Below are 27,534 nucleotides of genomic sequence, written 5' to 3' on the forward strand. Positions count from 1 at the left end.
TTTTTTTGGTAATCATCACTGTTGGTGAGAGTGTGTGGAAGAATGGAATTATATGCTTTATGGAGAGGGGATTAAAATCTGTGGAATATTTGGAAAGATAGTTTGTCACTAATTGCTGACAATTAAATACAAAAACCTTTGATTCTAGCAGCAGTAGAAATTTATTTTTCAAATATACAGTCAAATGCATACAAGTAAAATGTTTATATTTACATTCTGAAAATGTTAATATAAAAGTGGAAACAATCTAAATAGTTATAAATGAAGAGGTGGTTAAATGCATTATTTTGTAGTTATAAGGTATATTAATATATGACCATCAAAAGAATTAGACCCATATTTTCTAGTATTGGGTCTAGTATCTAATCTAGATTGCCAAGATATATGGAAAATTCAATAAAATACACAGCACTGTGAATATCATGATCTCCTATTTGTGAGGAAGTAATTTAAAAAATAATATATATAGATACTCTGAGTATTTCTGATGAGGGATTGAGGTATGTGATATGGAAAAATATTTATTTTAATGTATATGTGTTTGTTATTGTTGTTTTTTTGTTTTACATATTTGTATATAACTATAGAAGACTAAAACCAAGTGTTTAAAAAAATTGATAACATATCTTGATGTGCAGAATTGAAAAGTGGTGATTTGAAGAAAGAGTTTAACTTTTCATATTATGCCATTTTGTATATTCTTCCAAGTATGATTTTAAAGTGAAAAAATATTACACTTAAAGTGAAAAAAATATATTTTATTATTTCTAAATCTGAAATATATTAAAAATCGTTCTACTCAGTCAAATTGATAAATGAATTTATTTTTATTTTAAATGTTGTATGCTGGAATAAACCATCAATTACATTAAGTCCCCAATAGTTGTTTTATTTTTGTTTGTTTGTTGTTTAATTAGAACTTATTGGAGTGGCAATGGTTAGTAGAGGTATATAGGTTTCAGGTGTACAGTTCTGTAGTACATTATCTATATATATCACATTGTATGTTCACCACCCAGAACCAGTTCTCCTTCCATCATCATATATTTGATCCCATTTACCCTCATCTATCACACCCCTCCCCCATTACCCTCTGGTAACCACTAAATTATGCAAATAAAAACACAACAGTTTCATTAAAAAAAAAGGGATTCTTAATTTTGCTTCTACAAAGGAGTCACTACAGGACATTTTAAAAAATACAGACTGCTGGTTAGACTGAAGATATGCTATATGAACCTTTTTGATCATATGGCCTGAGTATCTGTCTCTTTATTGAATTCCTTGTACTAATTTTAAGAAGGAATTTAAGGAGCAGTCAGTGGACTCTCATTTAAAATGTCTTATTAAGAGATATTTCAGTTATTTTTTAGCTCTGTGATTCTCAAACTACTGTGGTAGTTTGTTTATTATACAGAATAATTGTTCAACTCCCATATGGACTGATTTATTTTATCTGTTAAGAATCATTGGAATCAGGGCGGTCGGTTAGCTCTGTTGATTAGAGTGTGGTGTTCTTAATAACAAGGTTACCGGTTCGATCCCCACATGGGCCACTGAGCTGTGCCCTTCACAACTAGATTGAAAGAACTACTTGACTTGGAGCAGATGGGTCCTGGAAAAACACACTTAAATAAATCGAAGTTTTTTTAAAATCATTGGAATCTCTCATTTTAGTAATAACATAAAATGTAGAAATTGATTTTTATGCAGAATGTAATTTGCGTTATACCACGTAGCAGAAAGCTAAATTGTCAGTTTTTTTGCTAATAGAATTAGTACTATATTTGAGAATAGAATAACAAATTTGTATTGTATACAACTTTCACCTTGGACAGTATATATTTATTTCTTCTATATGTGAAATGTTACCATGGTATAAATAAAAACATATGAATGACTTTGATTTGTATTAAAGTTGTAGTGTAATTTACATCAAATCACATGACAAAACAGAGGACAGTATCACAGAATGGAGACAAATGAGTTTGCCCCCTTTTCTGTAAGCCAATCAAAGTTCTAGCTAGAAGACAAGAAGAGTGAGTCCCTACAGTACTGAGAAGGCACAAGAGAGAGAGTTATGCACATTATATATAATGTGATTAATATCTTATCACTGAAGGTCCTTGAAACTGACCAAATTACATTGGCATTTATCTTCATTATAGTTTGAGTTACATAAAGATGGAAAAGAGGAACTGTGTGTTCTCCCCATCACCAGATAGTTAGGTTAAAGTTTTAATATATTTGTATCACTTCTTCTTTATCTATGCAAACATAATTTAGAGTTTACATATGTAGATATATTGTTAAAGATTAACTATTTTATATCATTACAAACATAATTGCAGTGAATTTACTTTGAAAGCAGTCAATATGAAAAACTCCATTTTTTACAATACACTAATGGGGAATCAACCACCTCCAACCTATTTAAACAAAGAAAATACAGGGAAACATCTCTTTTACATTGTCTTTGGCAATCGTTTTTTTTTTTTTTTTTTTTTTTTTTTTTAATATTTGACACCAAAAGCAAAGGCAAAAAACACAAAAATCACCAAGTGAGACTACATCAAACTAAAAACCTTCTGCACAGCAAAGGAAACAAATGAAAAGGCAACACTTGGAATGGGAGAAAATACTGGCAATCCATATATCTGAGGAGGAGTTAATGTACAGAATAAATAAGAAACTCATACAACTCAATAGCAAAATAAAAAGTGAATAAAAAATGGGCAATGGACCTAAATTAACATTTTTCTAAAGATGACATACAGATATCCAACAAGTACATAAAGTGGAGATGCTCTCCACTAACCATAACCACCATGAGATATCACCTCATATTTACTGATTTTTGCTTTTGTTGACTTTTCTTTTGGTGTCAATTCCAAAGAATCATTGTCAAGATCAATGTCAAGATTTTTTCTTGTTTTCTTCTAGGAGTTTTACAATTTCAGCTCCTATTTTGGTTCATAAATATTTGCAAATGTTGTACCCTCTTGATGAACTGACCCCTCTTTTGTTATATAATGGCCTCTTTATCTCTTGTAAAGGTAGAGGTTTTTACTCAAACTCTACTTTGACTGATATAAGAATAGCTACATGCCCTCTTTTGGTTTTCATTTGAATGAGGTATCTTTTTCATTCCCTTGAATTTTAGCTTCTGTGTTCTTAAACCAGAAGTGAGTCTATTATGGGCAGCATTTAGTTCAGTCTTTTATTTTTATTTTTTTATCCATTGTACCATTCCATTATTTTGATTGTACAATTTAGTCCATTTACATTTAAAGTAATATTAATAGGTAAGAGCTTACTTTTGCTATTTTATTATTTATTTTTTGGCTGTTTTGTTGATATTTTGTTTCTTACTTCCTCTGTTGACCATGAAGTTATCATTTTTACACGGATGTGAGGATTTATTTTCTTGCAGGTGAGAGCTGAGAGAAAAATTTGATAATCTTTTGGTGTTCTTTTTTTGTATTTCTGACTATGTTTTCTTTTAAGCCAAATGATACCTTAATTTTCACAGTTACCTACCAAATATCTTCATAATTTAGGAATGTAATAAACATAAACCTGTGAAATATTATCCTGGTAATTTTATGAAGTCAATATATTTTTTCCTAGTTGGTGTTAAAAACTGCAGTTCCAGAGTATATTGCTGAGAAATTTTTTTTTTATTTTCTCTTTTACCACCTTTTATGGGTTGAATTGTGTCACCCAAAAAGATGTTGAAGTCTTATCTCCTGTATACCTTAATACCTACTGACCTTACTTGGAAATAGTGTCCTTATAGAGGTAATCAAGTTAAAATGATCTCATATGGGTGGACCATGACCCAATATCATTATGATTTCAATGTTCTGTCCTCCAGAACTGTGAAAAAATATTTTTTCGTTATTTTAAGCTATCTGATTAGTGATACTGTTTAGGAAGTCCTAGAAATAAAAACACCATCTATAGCTTTCTTTTCTTCATAGACTGGCATCTGGATTCCCACCCATCTTTCTGTCTTGAAAGTATGCAGTACAGAGAAGTACTAGCTCCAAATTGATGTTGTATGAGAGATAATGATGGAAAGAAAGAAGCCAATACTGGTTCTTTTTACCTGCAAAGGCAGTTTCCACTTAGTAGATGTTTTATTTTCCTTCTTTGGGTGTTTAGAGGGTAAATGGAAAAGATAATTAATTGCCCATATTAATTTATAGTAATCACATTCAAAATCAGACAATTAATGTTTTAATTTGCTTAATATAGTATGATGTGGTATCAGAGAGACTTGGACATTTCGGTCTTGAAGTCCAAACAATACTGTGGACTCAGAAATGAGGTGTGATTTGACTTTAGTTCTAATATTCAACATCTGGTAAACTTTATTGAGGAAAAATATATTCTTGGATTATGATGAATGACTCATTATAAGAAGAATGTACCCTTGAAAGATATCCAGTGAGTTTCTGTGCCACTGAATATTACACAGAAGTGGCTACCTGTGGATCTTAGAATTGCTCAATACAATGGAACATGTTAATTAAGGCAGTCTCAATTCAATACACAAAAGCAAGTAAATTATAACTCAGTACAAGGTCAGCAAAAGGTTATTTTCTTGTTTTATACAATAATTCTACCTAAAAATATGAATATCAAACTAAATTACTCTACGACAATTATAAAGTACAAATTCAGCCTAGAAATATGAGAACATTTATTTGGAATGTGGTTGTCCACACTGAAAAATAAGAGCATTTTATTTCTTTCTGTAGGGTCCAACAAAATTCACACTGATGTGCTGTAAAGAAAATGATTATATTGTATATACACTGATTATAAGGCAGGGTCTAAATGATGCTTGTATAAGTAATAATACTATTTAAAGGACAAAAAGAGATCACTCCTTGGGGGAAAATAGTCTCCAAATGGCTTATAGCATTTTACCTGGTAGGAATATTTAGTATCAGAACTTATCCATTCAACCTTAAGCTACAAATAATCAGTATATTTTTCTCTTTCTTAAGTTCTAGGTATTATTTCAAATCTTAAATAGTCTATTGCTATACTTTGACATATAATACAGTGTAGTAAAAAAAAAAAAAAAAACACAAAACAAACACTATGACAAAGATACTAACGTGTGCCAAGAAATAAAGGAACCATGTCAGTGTCACAAAATAAGTGATTTTATAATTTGACTCCACTCCTATAATTTGATTGTACTCATACAGATATCTCTATATTTGGTTTTCATTGCTCCTTTGATTAAAAAAAACAAAAAAACAAGAAACTAGGGAGACAATGTTAATGATATGTGGTTTATGGAATGATATAATTGAAAATTAAATGTATGTATGACAAGCTTAATTTTAGTGATTTTTTTCACTTTTATAGATAACCTCATTATTAAAAAGGCATACATATTTGAAAATCTAGAATATTAGTAGGTGAAATTCATGGCAGATATTGAGGTATATTGATGATAAATAACAGTCAAATTGTAGAGAGATATAAAGAGAAAAATTTTGTTGCATAAGACCTTTTTCCTTGTCATATGAGTGCATGAGTGTGCATGCGTATATGCATTTATAGATAAATTAGATAGATGATAGATAGATAGATAGATAGATAGATAGATAGATAGATAGATAAACAAAGAATAACTCTGATGAATGGTTTGGATATTTTATTTACTTTTGAAAGCCCCTTTCAATGGTTTCCAGGTAATAATAACAAGAGTAATACCAATACTAATGTTACCATTAATAGTTGATTAAAATGGATTGCTTATAGAAGTGTGGTTTGCCATAGAGCTTTTTGCTTCATATTCAGTTTCATTGAAAAAAAAAAATTAACAGGTATTTTTACTAGAACCTACTAAATGCAAGATACTGTCCTAAGAATCAGAGATTGGGGAATGAATGACAAGAAAAAGTTCTGCCTTCATGATATTTAAATGAAAGACAACATACTTGTTTATGTATGTTTTTAAAATATTTTGTAGGTTTTCACATACTCTGAACAAAGCCACTAAACAGATATAGATTTTTTTTTCTTTTGAATTTTAATTTGCTACATTCACCTCTAAAAATCAGTTTTTATCTACTTTGTGTAATTGGGAATCTGATTTCACTTTTATAACCTCCAAAATTTCCACACTATTTGGTCATCATTTAAATATCTTCTTTAAATTAATATGTACGTAAAACTGTATCCTTCAGTCATTTCTTTCTTCTTTGTTTTGTCCTATGTCTTCCAAGTTCTGAAAATAATTGACACCTTTTTAAAATTAAAAATAGCTCACAGACTCTACAAACAATCCAAATAAAACAGACAACAATAAATGCTTCTCAAAAGACATCTTAATGGAATATTTTCATTTGATTTAATATTATCGGTTTTTCTAACTCATGCCCCACCAGGTTTCCAGAATTCAGTGGTGTCTTTCATGTAGACCAATGAGATTTAGCTATGGAGTAATCACTCTAATTTTCCATAAGCTTAGAAAATGGCTCTAGACATACCATGTGGCTTATCTCTGGTAAAATTTTCTGGACCAGAAAAAAAGTGTTTCTTTCTTGTCCTGAATATATATTAATATGTATTATTGGAAAGCCCCCATGAAGCTCTCTCTCTAAGAACACAGGAATATAATTGAATAGTGAACTCATGTTCCTGAGTCCATTTTAAGACCCCTTCTTAAATCAGAGACAATGAAGACATCATAGTAAGTTCAAAGCTCAGAATGTTTTCCATTCTATGAGTCCTACAGAGTCACGCAAGTCAAATTTATCAGGGTATACACAAAATGATGTTTTCTCATACTGAAGTCTTCTGTTATACATAGATGGAAAAAACATATGGTTGTGTTCCTGACAATCCAATTTCAAGAAGTCAAGTCAGCATGCTTTGAGTATTTTTTTCTGTTTACAATATTCTGCAATCTCTATAAATAGATTTTGATTTGTCACATGTGAGTAGAGATTCCACCAATGGTGCAATGGGTTGAACACATCACTGCAATTGATCTATTCCATCTTAAGGAAAGCTTTGAAAATGGATTCATGACATATCATTGACATCAATGTTATTTTCTTTTTGGCTGAAGAGAACTATATTCTCCAACTCATAAAGATTTTGGCTTATTTGAATGTAATGGTTCCCCAGAGTCACTATATAATGTTACCTATTATGAAAAGTTTAAAATGAGGGCACACTCTTTGATATTTCTCTCTCTGAAATAGGAATTATACCACTTCACTTTGAAATCAGGCAAATTCCTGACAGCTCAGTGCGACAGTATATTAAGAGGTGACAGTGTGCATGACTCTGGGCCCAGCCCTTAAGAAAGTGACAGCTATGTGTCCTTTGCAATACTGATTTATGACACTCCATTTTAGAATTCAGCTTTCATATTGTAAGGAGCCAAAAGCCCATGAAGAGATTATACAGGTGCTGTGATAGCCAACACCATAAGAATGTCCATATAATAAGTAGCAGCTACCCCTATTTGAGTAGGTCCTCTTTAGCATCCACTCCTGAGGACACTTCAGATTATTGTAATACCTGACCACAACCACTTAATGCAATCCAAAGGAAAACCACATAGTTAAGTTCAGTCAACACATAGGAGCATGAATATAGCAAATCATTGTTTTAATCTACTGCATTTTTATGTGATTTATTTGCAGAAGTAAATAACTTTTAGGTTGGTGCAGAAGTAATTACAGTTTTTGCAATTGTTTTTAACCTCTTAAACCACATTTACTTTTGCACCAATGTAATAAAACTAAACCCTTCATATTTTAAAATCTTTCCAGTCAGAGACTCTACCATTATGTTAGTAAAATTATTAAATCATCAGAATAAAACAAGAGACAGGAGAGTTTTTCTTCCATTCTGGTCTGTTTAGTTTCACTTTTCTAAGGTTTTGGGCTGTATTTATACCAAGTTATCAATTTTCCAAATGTGAGTATTTTGTTATTATTTATTTAATTCAACAACAACAACAACAAAAAACAAAGGGTAGTTTATTTGTTTGTTTGTTTGTTTGTTTGTTTGTTTATTTATTCATTTATTCTCTCAAACTCCTTAGTACTATGGTTCTAATAAGGTTAAATAAAGTAAAATAAAATAAATAGGCCACAGCTTGGATTTCACCCAATAAATTGTATGATTGCTCATCAAACTCTTCCATATCCTTACTTTAAATATCCAACTATGTCATAGAATATTTACCAAATTGGTTTTCTAATCCACATGACCCAAAGGCACTGCTTTTATCCTCTAGTCACTGCTATTGTTGTTCTTTTTCTTCCCCTCCAAGCTGTGAACATTACTGGAGACCTTTTCACCTTCATTTGGATTACTAGTTAGGAATTTGATATGGAGATCTTCCACGCTCTCCACTCTCCCTGTATAGTGAATGAAAGCCTCTAGTTATCACGTACTGTGGCCAAAGAATTATCACTTCTCGAACCACAGAACACATCAAATGTTTGGCCTTTGAGACCACCCAGCAGCTGCCTCTGTCACTCTGTATTTACATTTGTTACAGCTGGAATATTTTGGAGATTAATTCAGCCAGTTTTTAAATGTTTCTCCAGTGATTTCGAGAAAACAGCCGTACAGAAAATTTATTTTCAATATAAGCATGGACTGCATTTCATACTCTTTAAACTTACACAATATATTAATTTGCGTATCGAGAGATATCATACTGTTTATGAAATGAGAAGCCTGCTTATCCTCTTGTAAAGCTCTAGAAAATCAATCATAATTGTCTTTTTTTCTGGAATGGAAATTATTTTTAAATATGTTTTTAAGTTTCAAGGTAGCTCTAGTCCCATGACTTCTAAAGGGTGAAGCATCATTCATTCAGTCAACAAATAATGTATGTGCATGTATTGTGTGATGCACACTATCTATTAATAGGTTAGGGCCCATAGAAGCTACAACACCCATGCCATTATCAAAAGTCAGAAAATGAATGAAAAATACAGAAACAAACAAAATAATTTTATACTGTGATAAGCACTAATCAGGAAATAAACAAGGAATTTTATATACTGCATGACAAAAAAAATGTATATACATGACATGTGTTCATCTTTTGTTATTGATATATATATTGAGTATTGCAATTTTAATACTTTTTTTTCTTTCTTAAAATATGTATAGATTTTTTTTGTTTTTGGCACCCTCTGTATAACAATGCGGTGATGAATGGATGGGCAGAGAATCCAAAATGTTGGTAGGGAGCCAGATATATTGGAGGTAAAAGGAGTTGCATTTTAGAAAGAATTAAAACAAGCTTTATCTATTTGAGCATTAAAATGGTAGGTAATGCAGGTAGAGTTTAATGTGAAAAGGAGAGTGTTTTGAAAATTGGAGAAGTGGGAAGAAGTTCAACCACATCATGAATTATATTCTATAGGGATATATTTATATTTTTTCCACTGGGCTTCTAGGCAATTTAAGCACATAAATACTTTTTGAAACAAATCTTATGAGTTCATCCAAATCATATTGTCTACTTATTTGTTAGACTGGAGTGTTTCTATTGTTACCTTATATAGATGATGGATACAGATGGTGATCGACAATAGACATATAAATAGATAGATGATGATAGATAGATAGATAGATAGATAGATAGATAGATAGATAGATAGATAGATTGAGACAGAATGAAGCAGTGTCAGTTTTTTTTAAATTAAAGTTTTTTGGGGTGCCAATCATTAGTAAAGTTACATACATTTCAGGTGTGCAATTCTGTAATACTTCATCTATATACCACATTGTGTGCTCACCACCCAGAGTCAGTTCTCCTTCCATCATCGTATATAAGAAAAGATGAAATTTGCAACAACATGGGTGGGTCTTGAGATTATTATGCTAAGCGAAATAATTCAGACAGAAAAAATGCCACTCTTTCATAGTCAGTAAGATTGCAAGACTGCTTACGGAAGAGCCAAAATTTTATATTGCTGGTATAACTCCTAGAGAACTACTAGCACAGTGCTGAATATCTAATGGGTTCTCAATATTATTGACCAACTGACTAAACTGCATACATTTTTGCTAGTTTCATAGGCATCATTTTTTTTTTAATTTTTTTTTAAATTTATTGGGTGACAATTGTTAGTAAAATTACATAGATTTCAGGTGTACAATTTTGTATTACATCATTTATAAATCCCATTGTGTGTTCACCACCCAGAGTCAGTTCTCCTTCCATCACCATATATTTGATCCCCCTTACCTTCATCTCCCACACCCCACCCCCTTTACCCTCTGGTAACCACTAAACTATTATCTGTGTCTATGAGTTTCTGTTTTTCATTTGTTTGTCTTGTTCTTTTGTTGTTTTTGGTTTATATACCACATATCAGTGAAATCACATGGTTCTCTGCTTTTTCTGTCTGACTTATTTCGCTCAGCATTACACTCTCAAGATCCATCCATGTTGTCACAAATGTTCCTATATCATCTTTTCTTATCGCCGAATAGTATTCCATTGTGTATATATACCACAACTTCTTTATCCATTCATCTATTGAAGGACATTTTGGTTGTTTCCATGTCTTGGCCATTGTAAACAAAGCTGCAGTGAACATTGGAGCACACGTGTCTTTATGTATAATAGAAAACCCTAGAGACTCCACCAAAAAGCTATTAGAAACAATCAACGAATACAGTAAAGTTGCTGGCTACAAAATCAACGTACAAAAGTCCATTGCTTTCCTATATACTAACAATGAAATCTCAGAAAAAGAAATACAAAAAACAATTCCTTTTGCAATTGCAGCAAAAAGAATAAAATACCTAGGAATAAACTTAACCAAGGATGTGAAAGACCTATATGCTGAAAACTATAAGACTTTTTTGAAAGAAATTGAAAAAGACACCAAGAAATGGAAAGACATTTCGTGCTCATGGATTGGAAGAATCAACATAGTTAAAAAGGCCATATTACCCAAAGCAATATACAGATTCAATGCAATCCCCATCAAAATCCCAATGGCATTTTTTAAAGAAACAGAACAAAAAATCATCAGATTTGTTTGGAACCACAAAAGACCCCAAATAGCATCATTATTTTTTAATAAATTATTTTAGACTGTCCATCATTCAACTCTCCTTCCAATTAAGTGAAGATCTATTTTGTGGGCAATCCTTTATTGATATATTCTTGGGAAAAGCTTCATACTCCCATTCAGGTAGAACCAACTAAAGATCATGTGATTTAGGTTCAGTCAATTGGATGTTTCCTTCAACTTCTAAGAGCTCTAATATGTGAAACAGCAAATAGGGACAATAGGGCTCAAATTCTTAACATCAACTGTTATAACAAGCTGGCCATTTCCCCCCTTTATTCTAGTTTACATTCATTCACTCCTTGGACTGTTACCTGTTCTTCCCACACCATTGATTCTGCAGTATTGTCATTCCCCAGTATCCTAACAGTAAAGTTCATGCTGCTTAAGATTATTGACTTCTATGATATACTAGTTTATCCCACCCAAATAGACTAAATATATTTATATTATTTATTGTATTAACATTTATAGATTAGCATATAATATTATATATTATATTAACACAGGGATATTCATTAATATTTCCTGTGAAAAATGTCAATTTTCATATTGTAACATATTGGCAAAATAGGTTAATTAATGGCTCCTAGTGTGTCTTTACCAATATAGAATTACATTTTTCTAAAAAGACATATGTTTCTGCTGTAACAGACAAAATGTTCAATAGGTTTTCAAACTAAAGACTTACTTAAATAGATACTTCTGAAGTTCAAAGAAGCAAAACTTAATCCTCTACTAATCAAATATATATTTCTCGTTAAATATTTGCATGCATTTTGGTTTTGTTTACATTTAAAATGAAGTATATGGGAGCCTCAATTGTCAATCAACTAAAAGAATGTATATCAATGCTGTGCTAAAGAAAGCATGAGCCTTTCATTTTGTCTACACCAATATGTCTTTTCTCTGACGTGTGTTTTTCACCTTATGAATTTCTTCATGCAAAATTCTCTCCCTCCTGTCTATACAGTTCCCCTCAAACCAGCTAGGAGCAGATCAGTTCTCATCTTCTCCTGTAGAGTTTTTTTGACAGCTAGAACTGAGTACTCTAAAGTCAGAACTCACTTGGCACTTTTAATTTTTCATGTCAGTTTGCAAGTATGATAAGGCTGGTATTTCTGAGTCACAGATAGAATACAAAGCCCAGCTTAAGGAAACATTATACCTTACACATTTTGGTTTCCCTTTGCAGTTTTCCCAAAGATTTAATACGGTTGTTGGAAAGATCTAGATAAAGAATAAGATATAAGGCTTAGAGGGAAAATATGAGGTATTTTGCGTGATGTTTTCACATAAGGGAGGAGACACTAGTTAGAAAAGACATTTTCTCTGAACTTCTAATCTGTGCAAATTTGCCCAGTGCTTCTGATAATCCTGGAACAGAAAGAGGATCTTGTTAAATTCATTAAGAAGTTTGCCTTTATTCCTCTCTCAGAGATTTTTATACAGTCTTCTGCCTCTCCTCATTGTTTTTAAAACTGACAAAGTGCTTGCCCATTTCCAGTGCAAGTAATAGACTACAGGACCCTTCCAATTCTGAGCAATGACTGAAAGAATCAAAAGTAACTTCATTGGTTTTCCAGCTTTTAGTAGGCCCAGGTTTCAGTCTTGCCTGAGGCCATTTCTAGACCAGGAAAATTTAGTGCTGTGTTTTGTCCACATTTAAGAGATTAAATAACTGTAGGTTCGTTCAAAGAAATACATATTGGCAGTGATTTCGTCTTTCTTTCTCTTTCTTTCTTTCTTTCTTTCTTTCTTTCTTTCTTTCTTTCTTTCTTTCTTTCTTTCTTTCTTTCTTCTTTCTTTTTCTTTCTTTCGTTTGTTCATTCATTCGTTTGTTCTTTCTTCCTTCCTTCCTTCCTTCCTTCCTTCCTTCCTTCCTTCCTTCCTTCCTTCCTTCCCTCCTTCCCTCCTTCCCTCCTTCCCTCCTTCCCTCCTTCCCTCCTTCCCTCCTTCCTTCCTCCCTTCCTTCTTTCTTTCTCTTTCTTTTTGTAATTATAGTTGGTATACAACCTTATATTAACTATACTAGTTTCAGATGTACAATATAGTGATTTGACACTTTAATGAGATGTGATCATCTCATTAATTCTAGTAATCAAATGTCACCATATAAACTTATTGCAATAGTACTGATTATATTGCCCTTCCCTTTTTTACCCATTCCCCCCATTCCTTCCCTTCAAGTAACCATCCTTTTGGTCTCTGTTACTATTATTTTGTGTATTTATTTTGTTTTGTTTTTAGATTCCAAATTTATGTGAAACCATATGGTATTTGTCTTTCTCTGCTGACTTATTTCACTTAATATAATACCTTGTAGATTCAACCATGTTGTTCACAAATGGTAAGATTTATTTTTTATTGTTACTTAATATTCCATTTTGTGTGTGTGCATATATATATATATATATATGTACACACATATTATATATCTATATCTATATTCTATATATTTATATATCTACATATCTATATGTCTATATGTCTATATATCTATATATATAATCTTCTTTATACATTCATCTATCAGCAGCAGTGATTTTTGAAATTTTGTTTCATGGTGTATTACTGCACATTTTCTTATTTACCTTATAATTCTCCCTTGGCAATATCAAGTTGGGTGTCTGACATATTAAGAGGCAGACTGTAAAATAAGATCACTATTTGCACATACTACCTCTCTTTCCCACTTCCAAGCAGAACTTAACTTTCTGTGGTTAGGCTCTGCATTTTTTTGCCAGGTAGAAATAGTGAAGATATGTATGTTTATGGAGGTGACAAAGACCTGGGTGTGTTCTGGGAAACTTGAGATAATGAAAGATGCAAAAAAAATATGTGTATTAGTTTCCTAGAGCTGCTGTAACACAATACCATATACTAGGTGGCTTAAAACAACACAAATTTATTATTTTATGGTTCAGAAGACTATAAATCTAGATTTAAGGTGTTAGCAGGATCATATTCTCTCTAAAAGATCTAGGGAAGGCTATTTTCTTGCCTCTTTTCAGCTTCTATAGATGGCCAGCAAGCTGATATTCCTTAGTCTGTAGAGCCATTACTCAAATCTCAGCTTTCCTTGTCATACGGGGTTCTTCCTTGTATGTCTCTCCTAATGAGGACTAATGAGGACACAGTTTTATTGGATTTAAGGTCTACCTTAATGTAGTATGAACTCATCTGAACTAAATCCATCTGCAAAACTCTATGTCCAAATAGGGTTACATGCACAGATACAGGGGTTAGGACATAACACATCTTGTAGGGGATACAATTTAACAAGCAACAATATGAAGGAAGAAAGGAAGGAAGGAAGGAAGTAAAGAAGGAAGGAAGGAAGGAAGGAAGGAAGGAAGGAAGGAAGGAAGGAAGGAAGGGGAAAGATGTTGCAGAAAGAAATGGAGAAAAATGTAAGAGCTTGTATAGTTTTAATTGTTGAGAATAGTTTTTAACTTGGATTGGTTTTGTTTGAGTCTTTTGGTGATGAAGAAGTCTTTTTAAGCAATTATAGTATATCACAGATGAGGAAAGAGGAGGATATAAATTCCTACCCTGGACTGTGATCTCCTAAAGAACAGGAAGTGAGTTTTTACTGCCCAATCCCTCAAGATATTGAATACCACCAATACTATATCATAATTAGAATAGAGAAAGTAATTTTAAATGACAAAAATTTATGAGTTAATTGCTACACTGTTTATGAATATGTGCTATGTATTATAAATGGTATTCTCCTCTTTAAGTAAAGACTGGATTCGTTTTTTTCAATTTTCATGGCCAAACTATTTCTTTTAATGTCACTTCATAAAATTAGGTTGGAAGATGTCCAGAATTTTTAAAAATTACATTAGCATGATGGTGCTAGAGAACATACACAAAAGAATTAAAACACGATTTGCATTTCTACCACTTAAACACAAATACTGTCTCAATTATATACTTGGTATAATATGGAATATACATATACATTAAAGTAGTAGTTTCAAGCTTATGATTTTATTGTTTTCTGAGTATAGCTATACATTTTAAATTAAACAAATTCCAGATTATTTTATGGCAAAATAAAATATAATTTTATGTCTTATTACTACTGTCAAAATTTAGGAACAACAGATTTGACTTCAAAGTTGCACAGTTTGGTTTTATTCTAGTTTTTAAAGTTTCTTATTTCAAGATTTTTTTAATAACATACAACATATTCATTTAATCATCAAGTGAAGGAATGATATTTATAACTGATTTGAAATTCTGATATTATAGGTCATTTCCACAACAAAGATATTTAATTTATTTAACCATATAACATTCTATTTTTTATCTTTTTACATAAAGCAAGAAAGTTAAAGATGCTAACTGATCTTATTTTAAAGTTTAAAAAAACATGTCTACATCTATAGTTTTCAGTAGATGACATCTTACCTTATACTGTAGACATGCAGTTTTTCTTTAAACTGTTTGTTTGAGATAATTCACTTGAGATAACTGATTGTCAGGCAGTTTTAAAAAATAATACAGAGAGATCCCTTATATTCTTTACCTAGTTCCCTCTAAAGGTATTGTCATACCTTTATTGCAAAACCTATCATAACCAGGATAAGGATACTGGGATAAATCAAGATATAAAATATTTCCATCACCACAAGGACACTTTATATTACTCTTTATAATCACACTTCTCTTCCATCCCCACCCATTCCTTAAATTCTGGTGACCATTAATAAGTTTTCTATTTCTACAATTCTATCAGGTCAAGAATGTTATATAAGTGAAATCATACAAAAATGAAAGCTTTAGGGATTGGCTTTTTTCATTGAGCAGAATTCCCTGGAGATTCTGTCAGATTATAACTGTATCAATAGTTTGTTCTTATTTATTTCTGGGTAGTATTCCATGGTATGGCTGTAACACAGTTTGTTTAACCATTCGCCAGTTGCAGAGCATCTGGGTTGTTTGTAGGTTCAGCTATTAAGAAAAATGCTGCTGTAAATATTCTTCTACAGGTTTTGATGAGAATGTGAATTTCATTTTTCTGGGATAAATTACCAGGAGTGCAATTGCTGGACTGTATGGTAGTTGCATGTTTAGTTTTTTTCTCCTTTGTTTGTTTTTAAACTGTCAAACTCTTTATCAAAATGGTTTCACCACTTTACATTCCCATCAGAAATGTGTAAGTGATCAAGTTTCCACATTAATTCCTGCATTTGGCACTGTCACTATTTTATTTTAGCCATTGTGATAGGTATAGAATGACACTCCATTGTGATTTTCAATTTGCATTTCCCTAACAGCTAATAATGTTGCACATCTTTCCAGGTGTTTATTTTCTGGTGTGTATTCTATTCGATATTTTTTTTCCTGTTTTTGCCCATTTTTGAATTGTTTGTTTTTTCACTGTTGAGTTTGAAGAGTTCTTTATATATTCTGGAATATAGTCTTTTGTTGGATATGTTGCTTAAAAATATATTCTCTCACTCTGTAGAATCTTTCATTCCATGAACAGGGCATTACATATGCAAGCATTTTTAATGTTTATGCAGTGTAATTTATCAATGCTTTCCTTTTATGAGTTATGCTTTGGTCTCAATCTTAAGATTGTATTACTTGGCTCTAGACTCAAAAGTTTTGTCTCTTTTTTTTGTTTATTTGTTTTATAGCTTCATACTCTCATAGTTTTATAGTTTATATTTAAATCTATGATCCACTTTGAGATAATTTTGTATAAGGTATGATATTTGACAGAGGTTTGGTTTTGCTTTTTGGATTTTTTTTTTTTTTTTTTGCCGATAGATATCCAGTTGCTCCACTTACTGAAATGGTTTTCCTTCCTCAATTGAATTTTATTTTTACCTCTGTCAAAAATTGGTTGAGAATATTGGTGGGAATATTTTTTCTGGATTCTTTGTTCTGTTTCATTGATCTGTTTCTACCCCTCTGCCAATACCACTTACTCTTTATTACTGGAACTACATAACAAATTTTGAAATTTAGTAGATTTCTATCGCCTGCTTTATATTTCTTTTTCAAAATTACTAATTACATTTATTTCTTTGTCTTTGTGCACAAAAAAAAACCTTGTGGGGATTATGATAGCAATTGTGTTAAATCTGTATGTCAATTTGGAGAGAATCAACAGTTTTACTATATTGAATTTTTCAATCCATGAACACAATACGTCTCCCCATTTATTTATATCGTTGATTTCTTACATCTGCTTTATGCAGTTTGCAGCATACGGGCCCTATACAAAGTTTGTTTGATTTACATTTAAGTATTTCATTGTTTGTGTCATTGTAAATGGGATTAGATTTTTTAATGTTTATATACTAGCGTATATTTATAACGTTTTTCAAACATTAACGAATGTGGGTGACATCAGTAAGACGGTAGACTAGGAAGCTTCAGACCCTCATTCTACCAAAAAATTATTAAAGAAACAACTAAAGACTGCCTGAAATAACTTTATAGGGCCTCTGGAAATCAGTCAAAGATCTACAGCACCAAAAAAGTGCTCAATCAAGAAAAAACGACATTCAAACTGGTAGTAAATTTTGTGAGAATTTTATTCAAACTTGCCCAAAATCCTTCTTCAGTGTGGCATGACTTGGTTTGAGGGAATCAGTGGCCCTGTCCCCAGTCTCTGGTCATGAACTGGAAGAGCAGAGCAGACATAATTTGCAATATTATAACATGTCTAGGGCCTGCCTAATTGGTCTCTGTGTTACCTAACTCACAGTTCAGATGGCCGAAACCACTAGTGCTCAGGTCTCAAGCTATAAGAAGCAGCAAAAAGCAGTGGGCATCATTCAGAAAAATATCAGTGGAACTACAGACTGGCAAATGCTGTGGCTAGAGATTACTTAATGAGGGGTATAGTAAAACAGTTAAGGCTACAAAGAAAAGAAGGTGTTAGATTTCTAGGGAAATTGACATTTAGAAAGAAGCCCTGTAAACAGGGGCATTGTAAAAATGAGAGCTTGCGCGCGGCACACACACACACACACACACACACACACACACACACACACTCACTCAGGGGAGACACATTCTCAGAAAATACCTGAGAAGACTTAATTGTATTCCTCATTTAATTTAATCCTTATTCAAAGAAGCAGATACTGTTATATTCTGTACTTTATGCAAGAGGAAACTGAGACACAGATAATACTTAAGTAACTTGCTCAGTCACAGATATAGAAGCTTGCTGAGCTGGGTTTGAAGAGAGTGAGTGTCTCTCCAGAATCTGTGCCGCTGAGATCCATAATCAAACGCCTTTCTCTGAGATAAATCTTTGCTGTATCTTATCAATATGTTAAATTTTATGATTTTTTTTTTAAATCATGGATTTTCAATCGTTAATGTTTTAAAGTGAAAAATCCTATGAAATTTTCAAACTCTTGTCAAGTTTTATCGTTTCCACAACACTTTCACGGTCCAAGCTTGAAGTGCTCTCCTTCCCAAAGATCATGCATCTGTTTACCTTATAGGACATAATGCGTTCTTGCTTATATTTTAGTGATTTATAACTTATATTCAGTAGTATTCAAAAATTGGGACTTGTTTGTACATTAATTTTCTTAACCCTACACGATTAGCAGTTATTAATTCTCCATCCTTATCCCAAATCTCATTCTTTACCTATACTGATGGGTTAACACATTCTTGTGATAAAATTTTGACTCTATGTTAATATCCTATTTACTTTTATTATACAACTTTTCCATTTTCTGTCAACTATGAAATATTATTTTAAATGAAATTTCTTAATGTTGGTAGGAATGCAGTGAATTTGACGAAGTTGTTGAATTGGTAATAGTTACTAACAAATAATTTAAGCAATATGCATAGGACCCCCTAATGTGTTGTGTATCTTTTAACCTGCTAATTTTAAATTTTGGTAATATTGCTAATTGTATTGCAGAACATTATCATAAAGATATGGGAAATACAAAAGAGTCTCCACATAGACGTATAAATTATAATATTATTTCTTAGTAGAAAACTGAAAACAACCAGAATATTGAATAGAAAAGAAATAACTTAGGTACTCCTCCTTTTTAATCTGCTATTAAAAACATTGCTAACTTAGAGTCATTAATATCATACAAATATTAATATACTTTCCAAATAAAACTATACAAACCATTTTTTTTTGACAGGCACTCAATAAATGTTTTTTCAGCTACTCAAAACTGTTTATAGGACAATTATTAAAAGTCAAATAAAATTGTGTTTTCTTAAGGATTATAGCTTTTGACTTGAATATTGACTTGATTCTCTCCTAGTGAGGTAAATTACCTTTTCCATGTAGATGTGTGTTATAGTATTTATTGAAATGTATATTTTTTCAAATTTCAATATTGAAAAAAAAAAAAAGAACATTATCTCTAATCCTCAAACAGTATCAGTAATACTGGAGATGGAGAGAAGGAATCAATGTTTTATATTGATATTTTTAGTCCCAGGAAGAAGTGGTCATATAAAATTTGTTGAATAAGTATATTTTGACTGAAATTAATTTAGTTATATGTTATAGAACTTTAATAAAGACATTTCTATGGGCTGTCTTAGGTTTCTGGAAAGTAATTAAACATTTCTCATGATAACTAATCTAATATTCACCAACAATATCCACCACAATCTATTAGTTCTCCTTTTTCACAACATTCATCTGCTCACTGTTATCAAAGGGCAACTATAATTATAATATTTATAATAGATATAGATGTAGATATATAGGTATATGTATATATCAACACTTTCTTTAACAGTATATACAAAATATAGGCCAATGTAAAATATGAACTACAGTTGACTTCTGAATGTGTCTCAACACAAATATCAGAAAAATACCTATTTCTAAAACCATCAGAAGATATTTAATTTAAGCAGGAATAACATGTTCATCATCTCAAGTATCTATTCTTATTTTCTGTAGACGTAAAGGACACAGAAGTAGTTGTTGGTAATGAACTCTGTTTATTCCCCTTCTATTTTCTGAAAGAGATTTTATAAAAATTGTATTGTTTCTTCCTTAAAACATGGATACAGTTTATAGCCATGTGCATCTCACATTTTCTTTGTGTGAAGAATTTGATTATGATTATTTTAATATAGAGATATTTAGATTTTCTGTTTTTTCAATTTTGGTAAGTTGCGGTTTTTTAGGAATTATCTGTTTTATTCATTATTGAACTTATTTGTAAAAAGTTCATAATATTTTTCACTTTATTCTTTTAATGTCCATAAGGTCTTTGGTAATATCTACCCCCTCTTACATTTCCTATCCATGTTCTTTTCTCTCTATTTATGTATTTATTTATGTATTTATTTATTTATTTATTTATTTATTTATTTATTTTTCTGAATCTCTTTAACAGGTTATTAAATTTTGTTAAACTTTTCAGAGTAGCACAATTTGTTTTTCCACATTCTCTCTAACACGTGGTATAGCCAATCTTTATAATTTCAGATATACTAGTGGGTAATGATAAGTAATTATTAAATATTTTTATGTTCATTTGCAATCCATATCTCCTTAGCAGTAAGTAATATTCAGTGAGAAAATAGCAGGAGTACATAAGCATGTTAATTTATTTAATAAGAAGAAATAATTTATGGCAACAAGTGGAAAGACAGATATTTAATACAGAAATATTATGTTTTTAAAATTCTCAATGGTCGAAGCAATAAATCATATTACTTAGAGAATGAGAGGGAGAGAGAGAAGATTATATATGTAGATTTGTTGCTTTATTTAAATGCTAAAGGGAGGCTAACTAAATTACCTTGGTGTGGTATATTTGTATATGCTAAGAGATATATTTTAGTAATGGTTTTACACATTTGCATGACTAATTTACTATTCTTCTATCATCTTTTCAGAATAGTTTACCTGTGAAACCTTCATTATAATGAGTCTCTTACGCCTATTTTTTCCTTTACAAACAACTTCCCTAAAACTCTAAATTTATTTATTTCTAAAATATCAAACTTTATACAACTGGAGAGAATTTCAAATGCTTGTAACTTAAGAACAGTAGTTATTATTTTGTGCATGACAATGTTAATTAAGTTACTTTTTATCCTTAGGCCAGGATTGATTTCAGCCCAATGACTTTTAGAGTTTTACTTAAAACAGGCTTTTTTAGGACCACTCTGACAATTGCATTTTCTGTGGAGGTGAAAGGCAAGTCCCAAGAGTTCAGAAAATAAGTCTTCCTATCTAAATTGTGTTTCTGAGCCACTGAGAAAAATGAGCAACTGATGGGTCATGTGCCATGTTGATAGCAGGACTCACTTGGTTTCCCATTGCTCTCCACAGAGCTCTTAAACCTCATTCATTCTGAAGATCTGTGGAGAAGGCAGTAAGCTTGGCTGAGAGCAGCAGTGGTAATCAGAGGGCAAAAGGGAAAAGTCATACATTCTTTCATTGACATTTGATTTCCTGGCATATTGATGAATTGACTCAAATTAAGTAATGAATATCTATTCTTATCTCTTTCATCCTTATGCCTTCCTGATGCATTTCTTTTTACATTTGGGTCTCTGTATGTTTGGTTTTTAGGCTTTTCACTGATCCAATTAAATCTTAGATAATAGGCTATCCTCTCCTTCATATAAAATTGTATATTGATATTAATGTTTCCTCTATTACTCTCTGTAGCAACACAGAAAAATTATAGTCTCTTATTCATGTAGAACATCTTAAATGATCCCAATGCAATGATCAAATTGCCCTCTAAGTTTTCCTGTGTTTTGTTTGTTTGTTTGCTTGTTTTTTAACTAAGATTGACTAGTTCCTTCAGATCTTAACTGGACATGTTTTTCTACGATCATGGTCACCTTCAACTGGGAATATTCTACTCGGTCAATGTCCCACTCCTGGTATATACAAAGGGTTAATTTTTTCTCCATACTGTCACCATTACTTGTCATCTATTGTGTTTTTGATAATATCCATTTTAACAAGTGTGAGGTACTATCTCACTGTGTTTTCTGAACATTAGGCGTGTTGAGCATCTTTTCATGTACCTGTTGGCCATTTGTAAGACTTCTTTGGATAAATGTCTATTCAGTTCTTCTGCCCATTTTAAAATCTGATTATTTGGTTTTGTAATTGCTTTGTACAAGTTCTTTATGCATTTTAGATATTTGCCTTTTATCAGGTATGTGATTTGCAAATATATCTCCCATTACATAGTTTCCTTATCATTTTATGGATTATTTCTTTTGCTGTGTAGAAGTATTTTTAGTTTAATGTGTAGCATTTATTGACTGTCTTTTTCTTCTGTTACTTTTATTTTTGCTTTTGGTGCTATATCCAAAAAAAATCATTGCCAAAACCAATCTTTTTTATATTTCTTTTCTAGGAGTTATGGTTTTAAGTTTGGTGTTTAAGTCTTCAATTCATTTTGACTTAATTATTGTGAGTTGTATAAGATAGTGTTCCAATATTGTTTTCCTGCATGTTGTTATCCAACTTTTCCAGCACCATATATTGATGAAACTATCCTTTACCCATTAAGTAGTTTTGGTTCCCTTGTCAAATATTAGTTATCCATATATTGGTGTGGGTTACTTTGGGCCTCATTTTCTGTTCTGTTGATCTATGTATGTATTTGTATGACAGTCCCATATTATTTTGATTACTATAAATTTGTACTATAGTTTGAAATAAGGAAGTGAGATGCTCCAACTTTGTTCTTCCTTCTCAGGGTCGTTTGTGGTTCTATACAAACTTTAGTGAACTGTTGGTAGGAGTGCAAATTAGTGGAGCCACTATGGCAAACAGTATTGATGTTCCTCAGAATATTAAAAATAGAACTACCCTATGTTCCAGCAATTCCACTGGTATTTATCGAAAGGAAATGAAAACAGGATCTTGAAGAGATAGCTGCACTCCCATGTTCATTGCACCATTATTCACAATAGCCAAGAAATGGAAACAACCTAAGTGTCCACAGATAGGTGAATGGATAAAGATGTGATATATATATGTATATATATGTATGTATATATAATATATGTATATATGTAATATATATAGATATAGAGATAGAAGTAGAGGTGGAGATACACACAAAATGGAATATTATTCAATTACGAGAAAAGGAAATTGTGCCATTTAAAAGAACAAGGATGGACCTTGTATTTAGCATCATGCTAAATACATTGTTTCAGACAGAGAAAGACAATACTATATGATATCAATTATATGTATAATATGAAAAAAGTGCTGAAAACATAGAAACAGAGAGTAGAATGGTAGGCACTAGGGGGTATGAGGTTGAGGAAACGGAGAGTTATTTGTCAAAGAGTACAAACTTCCAATTAAAAGACAAATAAGGACTGCTGTACAACATGGTGATTATTGTTAACAATATTATGTAATGGAAGTTGCTGTAGAGAGTAGATCTTAAGTGTTCTCACCACGAAAAGTAAGTTATAATTATGTGATGAGATGGAGGTGTTAGATAAGGGTAAGAGAATAATCATTTTGCAATATATAAGTGTATCTAATTAACACATTGTACACCTTAAAATTACCCAATATATGTCAATTTTATCTCAATAAGAACTGGGAAATAAGTACTACATGGTGTGGTCAAGAAATATGGAGAGTGTTTAAATAAAAATATACATATATAATATATATGTGTGTATATTATATATTTATATATAATGTATATACATATATAAATATATATTTATATATAATATATATACATATATAAATATGTGTTATACATATATAATATATATAATTACATTATACAGTTATATATAATTATATATAATATATAATTAAAAGACACATAGCCATTAATCCCCCTCAAAATACTCCCTCTCGCTTCAAACACACTTATCCCATCATTCTTGCAACTTTTGAAGCAGTTCTGGAAGTCCTCCTTCTTGAGTGTCTTTAGTTGCACTGTCATGGCTGCCTCGATGTCCTGAATCAATTCAAAACATTTACCTTTCATGGTCATTTTGACTTTGGGGAAGAGCCAGAAGTTGAACGATGCTAGATCAGGTGAATAAGGTAGATGAGGACACACCGTAATGTTTTTATTTGACAGAAATTGCCATACCAGAAATGATGTGTGACACAGTGTTGTAATGATGGAGGGTGATTTAAGGAACACTTCTGTCAACCATAGCTCACACCTGACTGCACCGAAGGAGCTGAAACTTGTCACACACTGTTATTAACGTTCAACATGCCGCTTCCCATTTTGAAGATTCCATTGGACGGCAGCAGGATTCACTGTAGGTTTTTTTTGTTTTTGTTTTTTTTTAATTTATTGGGGTGAGAATTGTTAGTAAAATTACATAGATTTCAGGTGTACAATTCTGTATTACATCATCTATAAATCCCATTGTGTGTTCATCACCCAGAGTCAGTTCTCCTTCCATCACCATATATTTGATCCCCCCTTACCCTCATCTCCCACCCCCCACCCCCCGCCCCCTCACTGTAGGTTTTTATCACACCTCATATATATGAAGTACCATGGAAATTTTCAGATATGTTCTTTCAAATGCCAGGTAAAAATAACAGATAAGGGGAAATAACACCACCAGTCAACATTTTAGAATTAAACAATCAAAAAAGACACTTAAGGATGATTAAGAATTGATGCATTTGTAGGGCATACTGATTCTTTAAAGCATTGTATTTCTGAGAAAGAAAACATCAGTGGGGACTGTCAGTGTCTGGGAATGCTATGTCAAGAAAATGGAGATGAGCTAGAACTTGAAATAAGAGTAGGTTTTATAAGTGACTTAAAATTCTGTTAAGTAATAAGGAAAGTTTTTTATTCCAAATAAAATCATCCTACTCCTTGTCCCTTCTGTTTGATGTTTGTGCAGTGAAGGGTGATGAGGAGATCATGGATTGGCATGTGGCAGCACAGCAGGTGCTAAACAAACACAACACATTGTGTTCTTGCACTAAATATCATGAAAAAAACACCTTCTCCTACTTTCCATATGCATAGAAGTGTATTAAGTTATGACTTACCTCATTATACAATATAATAAATGAAGTCCTACATTTTAATTATATACAAGAATAAGTATACATACATATCTACATTAAATATAGCTTTGTAAGTTTTAATAAAATAATGAGCATAATAGGAAACTTTATAGTATGTTTTATAGGAAGTACGTAATTAGTCAAATAAATCGTCCTCAAAATTATTGTACACCATAAAGTTCGCTGTGATATAAAAAAAAGAAGATATGTCAGTGGGTACTTGAATGTTCAAAAAATAGATGCAGGATGCACAATATATAAAAGTGCCATCATTTTAGTAAAAAAAAATCAATGAGCCCAAGGAAATCTAATGACAAAATATAAAAAATAGTGTTTATTATTCCGGAATTAGAACAAAAGTGACAGAAACCTAACATATTGGTTAAATAGTAAGAGATTCTGAGAATTATTATTTGGAAAAACCTATAAAGCAAGGAATGTACTACATATAATACAGGCAGTCATCTTTTGTCTAGAGACGGTGAGTAATGGTCTTGACTTGTCAGGTTGAATTATTCACATAGAAACTATCAAGACAATCAAAGAAAAGTCTTTAAATTATTCCTGTGAGTTAATGTTGGAGTTTATTTTGTTTAAGACACTGCTTGCAGCACATTGGGGATTTCATATCTCTAGAATATAAAGAAGCTTCTGACATTTTAGTCCTCTATTGCTACTTCACGTGTGCACACATTTCCAGAAGTGCCAAAATTTAGTCAAATGGCTGAAAATGATGAAGCAAGAGTGAAAGTACATGATCACCATCCCAAAGGGAGTTAAGTCTCTTTCTCACTGACATTTAGGCAATATGAACTTCAATATACTCAATGGGGAAAAAAATGACAATTTCTTGATTGATGAGGAGTTGGTGATGTGGAAATAACTGTGGCGAGCTCTGGACAATAATCGCAATATATTTCCTTCACAGCTAATATAGCTTCAATACCTGAAGCTATATTCAGGTTTTGTCATAGTAGAATAATTGCAGCATGGTTCTTGAATGATAGAAAGAACTTTAGTGGAAAGCTGTTAATATGAGCATTTGCTTGTTAAATTATTTTAATAATGTTTGCAATTTATGTATGTTTGCTGATAAGTAAAATGCTGTTTTCCTTATTTCTTTAATGGATATGTATTGACTCATCTTCCCCTCCCCATCACCACCCTATAGTTAGATTTTAATGATATATGTTATTTGCTTTTAGCTAAATTAAATCTAACAACAACAACAATAATAATAATAATAAACCTCTGGTCAAACTATTTCTGTGTTCCCTCTTTTAGATATTAGCCAATAATTATACAAGTATGTTCTGTTTACTTCACTGTGTTTTACTCTCTGGGTTTTTAAAACACTAAGGACTAATCAGAAATTAAAAGCGGCTGTAAACACTCAAGCTCAATTTTCTCAGACACCGAATTTAATGCAGTTAAAAATAACAGATAGTTTATTGTATTGGTCAACATTATGCTAGCAACTTCTAATTATTGGATGTAAATTTAGGGATAGCCCCCAACTTACATTTTTGTTATGTTCTAGAAGCTGCTGGCTAAGAGGTTTAACACTGAAGTGCAGATTTTTCATTTCATTCCTACTCAAAACCAAACAATAAAATGTGATTAGTTGTTAAGGCCAGCTCATAAATACTATTACCACGATGTTACAGAATAATATTATATAATGCAACATTTCCATTATTATTACACACAGCTCATAACCTGGAATCTAGGGAAAGTATATTCAGAATCTTATTGGCTAATGTAGGTCTATTTTCTCAAATTAAGCAGTGGGAATGGGAACTCCTTGGGTTGCTTTGGCAGTAGGAAAGTGATTCCAGAATGAGCTTCCCCAAGGTGACATCGTTAGGTGAACAGAGATTAGCCAGCAGTGTACTGAGGTTGCAAGAAGCCCACATAGCTTATTTATTAATTACACTTTAAAAAGGAAAATAAAGCTCTAAATGAGAAATTCTTAAATTTTACTATGTGTGACATCTCCTGCTGTTCTCTGGATACCTGGAACCACACTGTTGAGATCCAGCCTTTTCTAGAAAATGCCTCACATTCCAAATAACTATTGTTTCTTATTCATCTTACTATAATGAAACTGCCGTTCTTTCAGAGGAGATGCTTTAGGATAATATTTTGAAAAGAGATTGGTAAAATAAATTCACAAAAATATTTGAAGGCTAATGGTATATGCTTGTATTTTATACACTTTATGCTATATCTGCATTATAATTTCACAGCAGTGTTCTTGTAGAAGAACTTTTGTGAGCACCACTAAAATTGTACCATTAATATATGTGGCTCAGTTACGTGCAGGGTGCATTCTCGTCCCAAAATAATATAGGGTTATGCCTTGTAAAATAAAGAAAGAGAAAGTATTCAACACTA

Source organism: Rhinolophus sinicus, linkage group LG01 (assembly GCF_036562045.2).
Source record: "Rhinolophus sinicus isolate RSC01 linkage group LG01, ASM3656204v1, whole genome shotgun sequence".
In the NCBI taxonomy this organism is placed as follows: Eukaryota; Metazoa; Chordata; class Mammalia; order Chiroptera; family Rhinolophidae; genus Rhinolophus; species Rhinolophus sinicus.